This window comes from Phyllostomus discolor, chromosome 6 (assembly GCF_004126475.2).
Source record: "Phyllostomus discolor isolate MPI-MPIP mPhyDis1 chromosome 6, mPhyDis1.pri.v3, whole genome shotgun sequence".
Lineage (NCBI taxonomy): Eukaryota > Metazoa > Chordata > Mammalia > Chiroptera > Phyllostomidae > Phyllostomus > Phyllostomus discolor.
In genome coordinates this window covers 115,623,274-115,640,020 of record NC_040908.2, presented here as the reverse complement: position 1 = coordinate 115,640,020, position 16,747 = coordinate 115,623,274, and the positions used below count along the sequence as shown (strand labels likewise).

Here is a 16,747-nt window from a genome sequence, read left to right as displayed (position 1 = left end):
CACACTTGTCATTAACATGAGTCAAGAAAATGGAGTGAAAATTAGAATATGTTTACAAATGGAGGATAACAGTATACAGCTAATGCAGTTCTCTAAGGGAGTTTTTGGCCTCCACATGCTTATATTAGAAAAGAAGAAGGTTGAAAATTATTTGAGCATCCAAGCTCAGTGATTAGGAAAATAACTAAAAACAAGAGAATAAACAAATACAATAAAAAGAAAAAATGATAAAATATATTGACAAAAACATATCAAATAGAAAATAAAGTAGAGGGGAATAAAATGCTCAAAATCTACTACTTGAAAAGAACAACAAAACAAAGAACATTTTGTAGAATTGACCAAGAAAACAAGAGAAGTTACAAAGATATAGATTAGAAATGAAGGTGAGACAAAATTATAGGTATATCAGAAATTTCAAATGATAAGAAAATACTATTTAAAAATACTTTATGCCAATAAATTTTAAAAATTAGGAAAAATGATTTCCCAGAAAGTTTTAACTTTCTAAAACTGACTCAAGAAATAATAGAAGCCTGAACAGAACACTAATCATTAAATAGAATAAGTAGTTTAAAATATACAGGTTTCTTTCTTCAGACTCAATTCAGTCACGTGTTCTTTTGCATTTCGGGAATGCCATCGTTGTGGCTGCTTTGGCACACTACTCAAGTCTTTTTTGAGGGATGTGGCAATTATATAAATGGCACTTATTCTGCATGTCAGACTCCATTTGGAACATATGATTAGAAAATGAATCAGACATGGTCCCTGCCCTGAGGGGCTCACATCTATTAGACGTTCAAATAAATTCACTAATAATGTAAGGAAGTTAAAGACAGGGTGGGGCCATTCTTGACTCAGGGAAAAAATTAATATAGCTCTTCTTGATTTGCCCAATACACATCACAGTGTTGGAAGTGAAGGGGTCACACTTCATTTTTTATTAATTAATAAATTTTTTATTTGGAAATAATTTTAAATATACAAAAGTTGCAATATTACTATGCCAAAAGTATCAAAAGAATTATATGAAAACCTATCAGTATGAAAGATTTAAACCAATTCTACATAATGTGAGAGAGAGAGAACATATCATCACAATTCAGCCCTCTGAAAAATGTGTCCCCAGATATCTTTTCACCAGGGTTGGGGAGGAAAAGGCAATTATTTTCTAACATTAGGAAAGTGTATGGCCCCATGCTATCTCTTGAATTTATACATTTTTGGTTTTGGCTATTCAGTTCTTCTCTGATTTCACAACTTTCTCAGCCCTGCTCTGAATAAACACTTCTCCAAAGAGGCCACACAGATTGCCAAAAGACATGACAAGATGCCCAACATCACTAATTATCAGAGAAATGCTAATTAAAACCACAATGAGATATCACCTCATACCTGTCAAAATGGCTATAATCCATAAATCCACAAACAAGTGCTGGCAAGGATGTGGAGAAAAGGGAACCCTTGTGCACCATCGGTGGGAATGAAGACTGGTGCAGCCAGTGTAGAAAACAATATGCAGTTTCCTCAAAAAAATTAAAAATAGAAGTGCCTTATGACCCAGTGATTATACTCCTGAGTTAAGATTCTAAGAATCCCCAAACACCAATTTGAAAGAATATATTCACCCCTATGTTCCTTGTAACATTATTTATAATAGCCAAGATATGGCAGCAACAAAAGTCAACAGACAAGTGGATAAAAAAGCAGTGGTACACATATAAAATGAAATATTACTCAGCCATATAGGAGGGTGAAATATTACAAGCACCATTTGATTTTACTCATATGTGGAATCTAATAAACTAACAAAATAGAAGTAGACTCAGAGAACAGACCAACAGCTGTCAGAGGGAAGAGAGGTTGTGGGGCTGGGGGAAAAAGGTGAAGGGATTGAGAAATACAGACTGGTACTTATAAAACAGTCACAAAGATGTAAAGTACAGCATAGAGAATATATCAATAGTACTGTAATAACTATGAATGGGGCCAGGAGGGTACCAGAAATACCGTGGGGAAGACTTTGTAAAGTATTCGATTATCTAACTACTATGCTGTACACCTGAAACTAATACAAAATAATATTAAATGTAAACTGTAATAGAAAAATAAAACAAAACAACTTTCTCACCCCAAGATGTCTTTGGGAGTCTCCAAAAAGTATCCCATTGATTGTGAAGGATTTCTAAATTTAGTGCTACACACAGTCAAATGTAAAGGAAATGACATTTCCCTTTTGCACTGGTTTTTAAATACCTTTTCCAATAGGTCAATTCTGGAATTGGTTTGATGCACAAATTGCATTCTAGGAAAAATGGCTTCAGTGAGATTTTTTATTAAAGGAACTGTGTCACAAGTCAGCCCAGGTCCGGGGTAATGAAGAGCTCATAAGGGCACTCTACTACTTTGTTCTTTCCACCCTGGGAGCCCCTTGGACCTCAAAATTAGGTAGGTCTCCTTTCTTTCTTTTAACTCTCATTTGCTTAGAGTCTCCATTTTGGTTGTATGTGTCTTATGTATCGGGGCTAGACTACAGAGAACTAGTATTTTTAACACAATTGTTCTCATTGCAGATACCCCAGGACCTAACATTTGAAGAGAAACGTGGCAATTATTGATGGTAGAGATTCTCCTGTGAGGAATACTTTATGATTCTAGAGAATTTTATATAATTCCACAGTAGATAAAATATTTGAATTAAAGGAACATCTTGCTGACTGCTGGTCATGGGAATGAAATAAGATTAAATGGAAGCTTATTAGTGGGTTTCAATCCCCAACCTTTGTTTCCTGTTTCTCATTTCCTAATCACTTTATTTATTTTATTTGATTGGGAATGTTGGACAATCAATCAGTACCCTATTATATCACCAATCTTTCTAGGAGATTTTGAATTTTTCTTTCCTTTCAAATTTTATTGGTGGCATGAGCCCTTTTTGCCAATGGAAAGGAGGACCAGGCAAATAGCTCACAACTTCTCTTGTTCATCTCTCTACAAATCACCTTGTCCTTTCTTTTAAAATAATGCTTGAACTGTTCAGAAACTTGAAGTGGTTTCAACTATCATTACACATTAGGGATACCCAGAGAGGTTTAAAAGTCCCAGTATGCAGACTATAGCCTAGGCCAATTAAATTAGAATTTATGAAGGTGGAAATCAAGTATCTATAATTCTTACAACTTCCTGAAAATGCCATAATATTAATATGCAGCTAATATTGATAACTGCTGTTTAACTCAGTGCTCCTTAAACTTGAATGTACATGTAGATCAGCTGGCTGTCTTGTTAAAGGGCAGATTCTGATTCAGTTCATCTAAGGTATCTCTACTGAGCTTAAATGTTGATTCTGCCAGTCCACAGACACAGTTTAAGTAGCAAAGTGCTCATGGAGGCTGAATTAGCCTTTGCCCTGCTCAATTTTCTAAATGAAAGTCAAGGTGTGTCTATCTCAAGATCAGATATGTTCAGTAGCTGATGTTGGTGCAGGCAGGAGCATAGCAAGAACTCAGCTCCTCAGTCCTGGAGCTTCAAGTGACTCCAGGACCTCACTAGGTCCCATAAATGTCCTTGATTCCTCACAGTCAGAGCAGGAAAGTACTCATCCTTTCTTATAAACCCCCAGGATGCATGATCAGATATGTGCAGGAGGAAGAGTTAAGGAAAGGGTGTTTTTGAAATTTGAAGACAAGAAAACTGGCATCTAATGTGTTTACTGAAAGAAAAGTCCTGTTGACAGTAGGCCATATTTGAGGACTCAATAACTTTTAAATCAACATTTCACAAAAGCAGACACTGCTTTCTCCTGCGGGGAGCAACAAGAGAGATTCTGGGGGAAGGTCATGTTTGATCAGAATGAGAAAAATCTGGCTGAACATCAGGACCTTGGGTGAACTGGCTCAGCCATTTTCTTGGAGAAGATGTTGGGATTTCCAGCATCCTGTTCAGTGAGCATTCAAATAAATAATAATAAAAATAAAGTGCCCTTTATACTATTTACAGAAGTGAGCCAGTTCTGTATTTAAACAAAATGCATCACAATTCACAAGAAAGAGCTTTTATATCCTTGTTTAATCTGCTACCTCTAGCAGACCTCAGGAAAAGCCAATGAAGTTCATCTTTCACTGCTTTTGTAAGTGCTTCCTGAAGTAATCAGGTAAGATGGTTGCATAGCTCAGTAGGATATATAAGAATGAGCCTTGATTTTGAAGCCAAAGCAGATTTGGGCATGAACTGTGGCCCTGGTCCTTATTCACAATGTGACTTTGGCCTACTTCTTTTAAACTCTTTAAGCCTTTGATTGGGTCATCTGAACAATGGGTTCTTGTCAGGAATAAAGATTACCTATTCATAGTACCAAGGTCATAGGAAGGCTTAATCAGCGGCAGCCATTAGTATTTTAAAATTTTGCCTTAATTCTTTACACTTTTTGAGGGGGTGGGAGTTGAAGTTCAAGCAGCAAAAATCTTGAGTATTTAACACTCAGAGAAGGAAAGGCATATGGCCATTCGTAGTAAATGGTTGTCCCTTCCTGTGTCCTTCTCTTCCCCCTGGCTGGGTTTAAGATGAGAGGCTCAAGCCTGGGACAATACCAAGCAGTATGACTTGGGACTGAGACCACTTTCTAGGCTGAGGTTGTTGGTAAAGACAAGTTTGTCTCAGAGACAGCACAGAGTGGGGTCTCTGAGGAAACCAGTGCATGCTAACTCTTCCTCTGCATTTCCCCAGAGCAGGTAGATGCCAGCTCCCTCTTCTGCAGACCCTGCTTGTGTAGACTTTTTCAAGATCCTCTGGGTTTTCTATAATCTGCTCAACAGATGAGTTGTACAGTGTAATTATGTTCATGAATTTGCCACTTCCTTATTTCCAGGTTGAATAGTTCATACTTGAGAACTTGTATAAAATGCAGTAGTAACCTTGGGTTTATTTGTCTTCCAGGGAGGTTACTTCTTCAGCTGGAAAGTGTCACAATTAAGATTATGAGAGTTTTGATTGTTCAATTTAAACTTTGAACTGTGGCTTATTTTAAACATGATGTATCATTAGTTTGCAGATTGGATCTAATTGTTTTATATGTTTAAAAATGCTATTCTCTGAAAAGAAATTAAAAACATAGTCCATAAAATTGTAGCTTCAGAACAATTATCTATTTTTATAGAACCCGAATTTAGAAAAAAATAAGGGGGCTGGTTGTTATAGAATTTCAATATATTCTTTTTTATTTCTTAAAGATTTTACTTATTTATTTTTTTAGAGAGGGGGAGGGAAGGGGAAAGAGAGGGAAAGAAACATCAATTTGTGGTTGTCTCTTGTGCTCCCCCAACTGAGGATCTTGCCCGCAACCTAGGAATGTGCCCTGACTAGGAATCAAACCAGCAACCCTTTGATTCACAGACCAGCAGTGCTCAATCCACTAAGCCACACCAGCCAGGGCAGGATTTCAATATATTCCTCAAGATTTACAGCTAATACATGGTTGAGCCAAAAAATCAAACCCAAACATGTCAGCCTGTGTACACTAAGTAATACTGTGGTCAAAGATGGGCCCGTAATGTTAGTGGCTTACACAGCAAAGCCTTCCTCACTCACTGTGATGCCCACTAAAGGGTGGCTATGGCTGAGCTTCATATCCATGTCATTCTGTGCCCACGTCATTCAGTGACCAGAGGGACAGCCCTAGCCTGTTCTGTGGATACAGGATGGAGCCATACAATGCTCTACTTTCACAGACAATTCTTTACCCGAGCAAGTAACATGACCAACTCTGCTTTACTGTGGGGGCTGGGGAAGAAAGGAGTACCCTTCTCCCATAGGGAGGACAGAAAACACTAGAGACAAAGCATCCCACTCCACACCAAGCACAGCTCCTGGTATAATATTCTTCCCATTTTGCCATATTATGTAGATGTTCTATAAGCTGTAGCATGCTATACAAAAGGTGGTATTCATATTATTGTTCACACATTTATGAAATCATGTGTTTGGATTTTGATTTTGCCTTCAAAGACTATTGATGTGAATAGTTATATAAAAGAAAATTTTATTATGGAGATCAATAAGTCACTGGGTCTATGTGGAGTCCTAATTTCAGAAAGCCAATTTTTCTAACTATGCCCAAGGGTATTCTGTGATATTTGTCTCTACTGTGAAAATTGTGATTAGTCATAACTATATAAGTCACTTGGGCCAAAGAAGGCCACTAGGTCTGATCATATTTCCCTAATAATTTCAGCTAAAAGCAAGAAGTCCACTCTAGCTTCCTTGCTTGCCGCTATCATTCTTCAAACCCAGTGCCAACACAACTTTCACTGGCATCCGCCCTGCTGCCCTCTGACATATGTCTCAAGGGTTCATGAGACCATGCATATAATTTCTGATTTTGCATTTGGTATTTCAACTACCTTAATTTATGCACACACTATAACTTACTATTGGGACACAGAGCAATTTACTCTCATCAAAAAAATCAGTAAATACAATAACATATTGTACTAATTTGAGGGCTCAAATCACTTCCAAAGACAGCAGCAACATCCCAGTGAGAGCAAGAATATGAGCTTTCATTCTAGCTGCATTATCACAATAGCTCTACCCTGCAAGGCCTTCTATACCATAACACATGCATGCACACACACAGAGACACACACTCATACACACATATGGGTAGGTACACACATACCCTGAGCAATGTGTTAAGCATCATTTTACTCCCAGTGGAAGGTACAGCTACTAACAGCTGTCTTAAAATAAAGGCATCTCAAGAACAATTTGGTAAGAGAACTAATATTTATGAAGCTTGATAATGTAGTAGACACTCTTCTAGGGGCTTTGCATGTGCACTAAAGGTAGATTATTTTATATTCTCATGTTTTAATTTCCCCACATTATTAATAATAACAAGAGCAATATTAAATTGTTGAACTTTCCTGATTTGAAATTTTCTCATCTTTAAAATAAGAATAATAATATTTAATTCAAGGAACATTAAACGATATAAAGATATGAGATGCAAAATGACTAACATATTCCTAGTACAATGTAGGTACCTATAATGGCCAATTTTATGTGACAGTTTGGCTAGGCCCAAGTCCCTGGTTATTCAATAGAGACTAATATAGATGTTCCTGTGAAGGTGTAGATGTGATTCACATCTACTTTCAGTTAATTTTCAGCAAGGTCAATTATCCTAGATAATCTGGATGGGACTGACTCAGTCAGTTGTTAAGATCTTGTGAGCAGAGCTCAGGGTTCTCTGAAGAAGAAACTGTGCTTGTGGAGTGAAGCTTTAGCTCCTACCTGAGAGTTTCCAGACTGTCTTTCCTCATAGCCTACTCTTATTCATTTTGGACTTGCCTAGCCAGCTCCCACAATTGGGCAAACAAAGCCCTTGAAATAAATCTTTTTCACTTTTGATAGATAAATAGCTAGACAGATAGATAGACAGGTGGAGATAGAGATGAATGAATAAATGAATAAATGGGTTTCTTCATGAATAGTGGGTTCTCTGTGACTCACAAATGTAAGAGGAGGCTAGATGGCCATTTGCACATGCTGTAGAGGGGATTCTAAGAGCATCCCCTCTTGTCATTCACTTTGAGGACCTTACATTTCTTTCCAGCTGAAGTTCTGGATGTTATTTCTAATTGTTCCCATTAACATTTATAGGACACTGAGGCTCAGAATAAGGAGGGGGGTCAAGTAACTAAGAATAAACAGAAAATCACAGCTCCCAAATATTAATATTTTCCTAGAGAATCCAAATGCTGCTTTCTCTAGAGTATATGATGAGTGCTAAACGTTGATTTCTGCTCCTGGCATTATGATATTGTAGACACTCTCAAAAGTCCTACTTCAAAGCTATTAGATACTAAGTAAAGCATTCCATTTAAAAGTTTTGCTGAGTTTTCACCAAGTAAAGAGACAATTTCAAGACATCATCAACCTTTCCCTAAATCAAGGGAGTCAAAATAAAAGAAACTATACTTTTATTTCTTTTTTAGCTTATTAATTTATTTAAAGATGTTGTTTATTTATTTTTAGAGAGGAGAAGGGAGGGAGAAAGAGAGGGGGAGAAGCATCAATGTGCAGTTGTCTCCAGTGCACCCCCTACTGGGGACATGACCTGAAACCCAGGCATGTGTCCCAACTGGGAATCTAACCAGTGACCCTGGTTCACAGGCCAGCACTCAATCCACTGAGCCACAGCAGCCAGGGTTATTTCTTTTGAAATGAAAATGTTTCAGGCCAGTGGCAGGTATGATGACTTCCAGGGACCTTGAAAGATCGAAGTAGTCCCAAGCAGGAGCAAGTGTAAATCCTCCTTGGAATAACATATCCCAATAAAGGCCTCCAGTGTTTCAACAGATTAAGGTTAATCAAATGTGGGTTGTCTATTGAAACTTAGCAGATGCCTAGAGAAATAACATACTGCTGGGGGAAATGCGCAGAAGCAGCAGAGAGAGTGAGGACAAAAATATGAGGAGTGGTAAAGAGATAGGAAAGATACATGAGTATACCTAATATGCACAATTGGAATAATGGGATGAAAGAAGAAGGAAAATGCAGGAGAAACATTTGAAAAGAAAATGAGTTAATTTTCTAGAACTAATCAAAGATACAAATTCACAGATATAGAAAGCATAAAATTTATCAAGCTAAATCAATTAAAAAAACTTATATCTCATAATGATACCATGAAAACATACAAAACCAATGGTTAAGAGAAGATCTTAAAGTTACCAAGGGGGAGAAAAAAGACCAGTCACCTGTGGAGGAATGACAAATAGATGGATAGAAGAACCAATGGAAGCCAGAAGGTGGTGAAATGGCAACTTGATAATGCTAAGAGGACATAAATCTTAAGCTAGATATATGTTCCCAGGAAAATGATCTTAAAATGAGGATAAAATACAACTTTAGAGAAACAAAGGCTGAGTTTGCTAAAGACTGAGCAATAGTCCTTAAGTAACAGAACTTCTAAAGTAGAGATTCATTAGGAAAGAAACTGATATTAGAGAAAAGGTGTGAGAGAAATAAATGGAAAAGTGGGTAAATCAACAAAAATTATATCTATATATAAATAGTATAGTATTATTTGAGGAGTTATAAGGAATCAAATTAAAATAGTAGACAAAAATAACAGTAGACAATAAATTGGGAGGTGATCAATGTTAATACATGTTGCAGTTCTTGTTTTGCTTGGGTATTAAAATATTAACATTATACTTCATTAAATTTGTGCTATAAAAGGAAACTACTTAAGGATATATGTGTTTCAAAGCAGTAAGGGGTGATGGAAGTAGAATAGATAAATAAATAAATCAACAAACAAACTCTCTCAATCAAAAAACAAAAAAGTAAGGAAAAAAGGATTTGAAAAGCATGGCAAATAGAAAGCAAAAATTATGGTAAAACAAATTCAACCCCTCCAGTGAACATGAATTAGGTAAAAGACAGGAGATATCAGAATTCCAGTTGTGTGTTTATAGGGGATAAATATAAGATACTAGGATACAGAAAGCCTAACAGTAAGTGGATAAAAATATATCTGATGAATATAAACCAAGAAAAATAGAGGATAGGTATGTAACTTAAGGGGGGAAATATTATTCAGGACATAGATGTTTACATAGTGACAAAAATTCTTCACCAGAAATTGACAACAGTCCTAAACTTGTATGCAAACAATTAAATATATAATATTATACATACATCTCAATAATTTTAAATGTGTAAGGTAATAGTTGGTCAAAATACATTGAAAAATTGGCAATTACATCATCATCATGAGAGAATTCAACATACCTCTCTTAATCATTTATAGGTCAAACAAAAACTCCATCAAAAATGGTAAAATTTAGAACACCTAAACAACACTTAACAGTTTTATGTAAAAGACATGGACTATAAATTCTTCTACCCACTCAATTAGCAAATATACATTCTTCTCAACAAACCATGAATTATTTACAAGCCTGACCATGTACTAATCTATATAAAACAAATCTCACTGCATTAAACACAACTGACATCATTGTGACCAAGTTGTGTGACCCAAATGAAATTAAATTATAAATAAAAAATATATAAACAAAATCTGTGCACATTTAAAATAAAAAATAGAATACTTCTAAATAACTCATAGGACAAAATAGAATGAATTAAAAAATGTATATGCAATAATAGGAGCTGAGTAATAATTTAAATCCTACATATAAAAATGTGCAGGTGGCCCTGGCCAGGTGGCTTAGTTGGTTAGAATGTTGTCCCATACACCAGAGGGTTGTGGGATTGATCCCCAGCTGGGGCTCACTGGGGAGGCAGCCAATTGATGTTTCTCTCACACATTGATATTTTCCTCTCTTTCTCTCCTTCTCTCTCTCTTTCTCCCTTCCTCTCTCTCTAAAATCAATGAACATATCCTTGGGTGAGGATTTCAAAAAAATGTGCAGGTTGCTGCTAAAGGGCAACTATAGAACACACTTTAGCTTTCAATATCTACATTAGAAAAGAAGGCTTAAAATGAACAAGATAGCTATTGAATTTAGAAGTTAGAAAAATACAGAATAAATCAGAAAATACAAAGATAGAAATAAGTAAGATAAAATCTCATATTAGATTTTATACTTTCTGATAGAAGGAAAAAATAAGAAAGACAAAAGCTAGTTCTTGAAAAGATCAATAAATAGAATTGTCAGAGTTGGTCAAGATAATGAGATACTAAGCACCACTGAAAATAGTGTGAAAGAAGGCCAAGACATACAAGGCTTGTAGTTATAGGTACAGCATCGTACAGTTTGACAACTTTATGATAACTATGTCAACCTCAGCAAGTAAATTTGGTTATTATCCTTGTTTTGCAAATAAGGAAGCTAAGGCTAATCACATACCACTTACCTTATGGACTTTACGACTTGATCAAGGACAAGCAGAGAATAAGTTCCAACCCCAATAACAATATTTTGCCTATAAATAGCAAGCAACCCCTCTCTCCAAATCATCCAGCCAAAGCTTATATGATAAAGCTAAAAGTTGTAAGAAGGATCCTAAAATTACTTTTGGAAATATTTGAGCTGACATGGAGCAAGGGAAAGAGTAAAAGGACTAGAGAAATGCAACAGAGACCTGCCTCACTTCATCTCATTTCAATAACCTCATGAATTTCAAAGGCAGAAAGCCCTTTATAGTCATTCCCTGTCAAGTCCTCAGACACAGTCAGCTACAAAACCACTCTCCTAACACCTTTCTCTGCAGATTCTTTGCAGGGCACCAGGATTATGTTTGTTGCATGAAAGTATTTAATTTAATGGCTTTGTAAATAAGGTCTTATTTGGAGATAGGCACAACACATCATTTAGTAGAATGCTCCATCCAAAACTCAGACACATTCCTTGTAGCCAGGATGGCAGAAGGTACATTTGTCTTTAGCAGTTACACTGAATGAAATAATAGAAAATTGTTTAATAACAGTCTTGGCTGTAAGAGAAGCTGGACAGAGACTATAGAGAAAGATATGAATATTATGCTCTTTTCTGAAGGTCTGGTTGGGCATTACCAGGAGTTCACAAAGCATGCTTACTTAGAATGACAATAACAAGAGGAGGAAAGAAGTGTTTGCTGCACAGCTCCTATGTGAAAGCATGTTACACCCTTGCATCTACTAATTCTACAGGTATCTTGTGGGGCCAACCCCACTGACCCCATTTATGGATGAGAAAATGGTAGCTGGAGGTGAAGAACCTTATTCAAGCAGTTTCAGGTAATAGAGACAGAATCATGATTTGATTGTCTTTAAAGGCCATGCTCAAAAATTACATGTCCTTTACATTACAGAGTACAGCTAAAAATTGGAGTATCACTTTCTCTTCCTCCTTGATATCAGTTTCTCTCCCAAACTCCCAAATTTGATCCTGATCAAGAAAACTCCTAATCTTGATCAAATTTCTAAACATCAAGGTTTTAAACCTATTTTTTCCTCCACATTCATGTCCCTTCTTACAACTTTTAGCTTTATCATATCATATTCTGTCTATTTCATAAATGTCTTATATTTGTCCCTTCCTTTTTTATTCTCACTCTCATATTCCAGTCACATGGTTTTTCTTTTGGATTATACTAATCTTGTTCTTATAGTCTTCCCATGATTTCAAATGTCCTCAGAAAAGTCCTCCTATAACCATCATATCCATTGAAGTGATTCTTTGTCATGTCAGGGACAAATCAGAGTCACCTTGGGTGAACTGCAGGGTATATGTGTGTATGGTGGGAGGCAGGGTGTAGTTTCCCAAATTAGCAGAGCCTTTCTCTTCTCAACTTACTCTTGAGATTCCCTAATGAAGTCCTTCCTCTCCCTTTGCTCCCACTGTAAGAATTATTCTTATAAGAAAACTGTGATGCCAATAGAGTTCTTCATGCCTTGTGTGAATGAGGGTTGGAACTACTGCACTAAACCATAAACTTCTAGAAGAAACATCTATTTCTTATCTCTAGTGCCTAGCACAGAACTTGACATTCAACAGATGCACAGAAGGTATTTGTTTAATACAATAGCAAATGATTAACTCCTTAAAGGCAGGGACTATGTAATTTATCATGTGTATTTAGTCCATCATTAAAAATAAACACATATTTATTGAAATAGTAAGTAAATGAATAAATAAACAATCATTTTACTAACACATTCAGCAAAATTTGACAATGTTGCATTGGTTGCTTCTTTCTCTTTTGTTCTTTGCAAGTAGAATGATGGGGCCTTTTATGTTGACAGCCACCTAGAATTCCAAGATACATTAGAATTTTTAAAGATAATGGAAACTGAAAGCTATTTTCTACATCCCCCCAATGCTAACATAATACATTTACTCATATTAAGGTTAATTTAAAAAATTGCTTTGCTCTTGCCTACAACATATCAAATTAGTTTGTGGTAACTTGTTGCTGGAACATCGTAAGTCCTGATGGGCTGATATATCTATTTTATTAAAAAAATAATGAGACAAATTAGTTAATGCTAAATAAATGCAGGTTATTCGATACAAAAAATTTTTCAAAGCATGGTCTCTGTAGAAACACATTAAATGGTCATTTTCCCTCCCCTCTCTTAGTAAGAAAGCAAACTTATAAATAAGGGAGATGTCTAAGCCATCTCAACTGGACTGAGATATGTTTATGTGTATGTAAATACATAGCCTTGACCTTGGATTCTGAGACCTGGATTTTAATGCTTTCCCTTAGATTTTGCAAGCAAAACTTTAATTAGTTTCCTTATTCTAAAACTCTAGGAGGCAAATTGTCTTTATTTTCTCCATGTTTGAGAGCTACTGGGGCCCAGGGAGGTTAGGTAACCTTACAGCAGTCAGAGACCGCAGAACCAGAATGAAAACTCTCTCCTCTTGGTCCCAAACCAACCACTTAATTCACATTGATATTCTTTTCTCTTGATATACTGATGAGGAAAAAGCTAATAATGATCATTCAACAACTTGTTCAATAAATATTTATTATGCACATACTGTGTGGCATTTGAGCTCAGAGAACTCCAGCTAGGAGACCAGCAGATTACCTGAGGACACAAGAGGGGGCACTTGAAGATGACCCCAGAGAATCCCAAGGGGAGATCTAGTCTATCCACATTCATCTCTTTTGGTCGCACTCTTACCCACTTCCCAAAATCTCAATGTCTCTCCATTATTTGGTCAAGTTCAAAATTTTTTAAAACAAATAGTTTAAGTATTTTATTTGTTTACAACTAAGCTTGTTAACATTATATAATAAAATTGTACAAAGAATAACATTGAAGTTTTTGGTTAGATTTAAGTCAAAGACATTAATTAATAAGCAATTTTTCAATGTGACTATTTTAGATATTTCTCCAAGCCAGCTGATCAGACCTGCCTTTGAATATTACCTTTGTTTGGAAGGTATCAGCATACATTTGCATTACACTCAGAATTTTTCAAAATAAGCTATAATTTAAAAACTGTTCTATATTCAAACAAAAACAACATTAATAGAACTTTCCTTTCCAAAAACAATAAGTGACATGAGGCATTTTATAAAACATGGTCCTGAACAAGTCACAGTAAAAAATAAATGTATACTTTACTTAACTTCTACCTCCTCAAAACAGAGGTTATTTTCTGTTCCTCTGTCTTGGAAACAAGGTGCAGAACAGTCTGTAAGCAACTTCAGACAGAGGGCTGCCCAAACAAAGCCCAAGCAGTTGAACATGGACACCCTTAAGAGAATTTGTGAGAACATGACCAAATGATCCAAACCTATTTGTAATAGTGATTCAAAGGTAAGATGGCTCCTTCCAGGTAGCAGTGCTGCTGGCCCTGGCCTAGCCCTGTACTCACCTCTTCTATATGCCCAAGAAAACTCTGATGCTCCTGTGGGGGAGGCTTTTTCTTTTTTGGAGATTCTGTGTCCAGGGAGCTCTTTGTGTGAATGAGGCAAGCACAGACTCCATGTGGGTATTTTAAGGCTTGGGTCAAAGTATCTTTCTAAAGATACTTTAGGGAGAGTTCATGTGTGAAATAGCCTGTCTCCAGTTCATTCTAATTCCTCACTGTGCATTTATATGCCGAGAACCACAGACCTTTGCTATGTCATCATAATCATATCTAATGTCCATCCTAATATATGATTCATATCCTGTGCCTGGAAATAGTCCCCATATTTAACAATGAGGCCTACATATAAAACAGCCCACCGTTACATCTTATATGATCACAAAACATTCATGATCTTCTGTAGATCAAGAGAATGTTTTTAACCATAATTGTTGTGCATTAAATTCATAGCCAGAATCCCCAAGATCAAATATATGCACACATACACACTCTCACACACACTTCTCATAGAACTGTGCCCAGGGAAACTCTGTTTTTTTGAGTTCCAGTGAAGGCATATTTTGCTCAACTGCTGCTTCAGGTATTTTGTTTGGAAAAATCTATCACAGTAGAACACAGTTGTTCATTGCATGAGCAGAAAGAGAGGTGCTCTTGGCAACAAGGAAGGTCTTTCAAGTTGTATGAAGTGGACCTGAAGAAACCTTTTCATTGTTTTCAGGATGCAAAGTTGGAGCTGAAATATATCAAACCAGTTGCAAAAAGTGCACAGCAGCCCTCTCTTCAGGTTCTATTGAACCTGGTACTCAGATATGTGAGAAAGCTTCAGGACACGGTAGCCTGGGGGCCTTGTCTCACATCATCCCATAATTCAATCATGTGTGAATTTCACAAAGGATTTCTATTGTTCTGTTAGCTTGGTATTGAGGATTTGCTCATGTGCCTCCTGAATTTTATCTTGTCTTTTAAGAGACTCTCACATATTATTCCAGCTTGTTGGAGAGTACAGGTGGGCTGGTCCTTCTTCATCCAGGAGGAACCTGGAGAAGTAGAATCTATGAGTGCTGAGGCATGAGAGTGACTTTCTGAAGTACAAGCTTCTTTCTGGTTAAGATCAACTTCTAAGGGTCTCTACCTTTGATGACAACTTTATTCTTATTTAATGTTCTGAAAAATTTGCTCCAGTGTTCCTATGTCATCATAATCACATCTAAGGCGTCACTTACTGCTGTGCAGGACAGAGGCTGCAGAGCTGGTGGTGGGGTCTGCATCTGAAGCAAGGGAATGGGGCCTGGCAGAGGGGCTCAGCACTACCACTTCAGGGAACCTGCTCAGCAGCACCGCCTGTAATTCCACACTCTGCTTCAACGTCATCCCACACGTGCAGCTGATGCACCAGGGGCCAGGAGCAGACATGGTTGTAACTGCAGCCCGGCCTCCCCCTTATCAGTGGCGCTCCCAAGCTAAGCCAACTCCAGCAGTGCCTCTAGCACCTGGCCAAGATAATTTTAGTCTTGGTGCTTTAGGCATTCCATGATTGGGCCAGCCTACTATTCCTTCATGTTTCCTTATGCCCCTTCATGCTCCAGTTATAAGGGTTTGTGACTTTTTCTTAAAACACCATCTACATGCTCATCAATGTTCCTGTTCATGCTGTTCCCTCCAATTAGAAATACTCAACCTCCAACTATTGAAACTTAACCGTTTTCAGTGATATGGTTTTCCCTGTTTCTGTGTCTGTAAAGTAGTTTGCTTTTGTCCCTTCTGTATTTTAGTGGCTTATACGCCTGTCTCTCCCACTAGACACAGCTCCCAGAAGCAGGATCAAACCTCACTAATTAATACATAATAGTGACAGCCTCCATGAATCCCATATGTTGACTCTGACTTTGTTCCAAGCATGGTAACAAGTACAATATATATTTTATCTTATTTAATCCTTATAGCAACCCACAGGGAAAACACTGTAGTTCAGAGGCCCAATGCAGTTCGGTCTTAGAACCTTCCTTTGAGGACTCTGACCTGAACATGCACCCATATCAACCAAGAAAAATGAAGAGCAAGACCCAGAGCGAGGGGGCTCTCCTCCTCTGTCTACGTTTTGTTGAAGTGTTACTCATCAGAAGGTATTACTCATGAAAGGCCTAGGAGGATCTTTGGGTATGTTGAGAAAAGCAGTATCATGTATGCAACCTTTCAGCTCCCTCTCAGTCACATAAAAGTGGGCCTTGGGCATTGAACACACTTAACCAAGAGATGTAGAGGCCACATAGCCTGTGTTGGGCTTCTCACTTTGTGTGAGAATACCTTTCCCTGTTTCAAATTCAGCTTGTGGTCCCCTGTTCTCTTAGTGTGCATGCGCCTTTGTTCCTTCAGGCATGCCCCAGCTTTCTGTA

The 16,747-nt window shown here is 37.1% G+C and overlaps 1 pseudogene; it reads right to left on the bottom strand.

Moving 5' to 3' along the window:
- Window positions 1-15,210: 15,210 nt before the first annotated feature.
- LOC114498852 lies at window positions 15,211-15,767 on the bottom strand (annotated as a pseudogene).
- Between the last annotated feature and the right edge of the window lie 980 nt (window positions 15,768-16,747).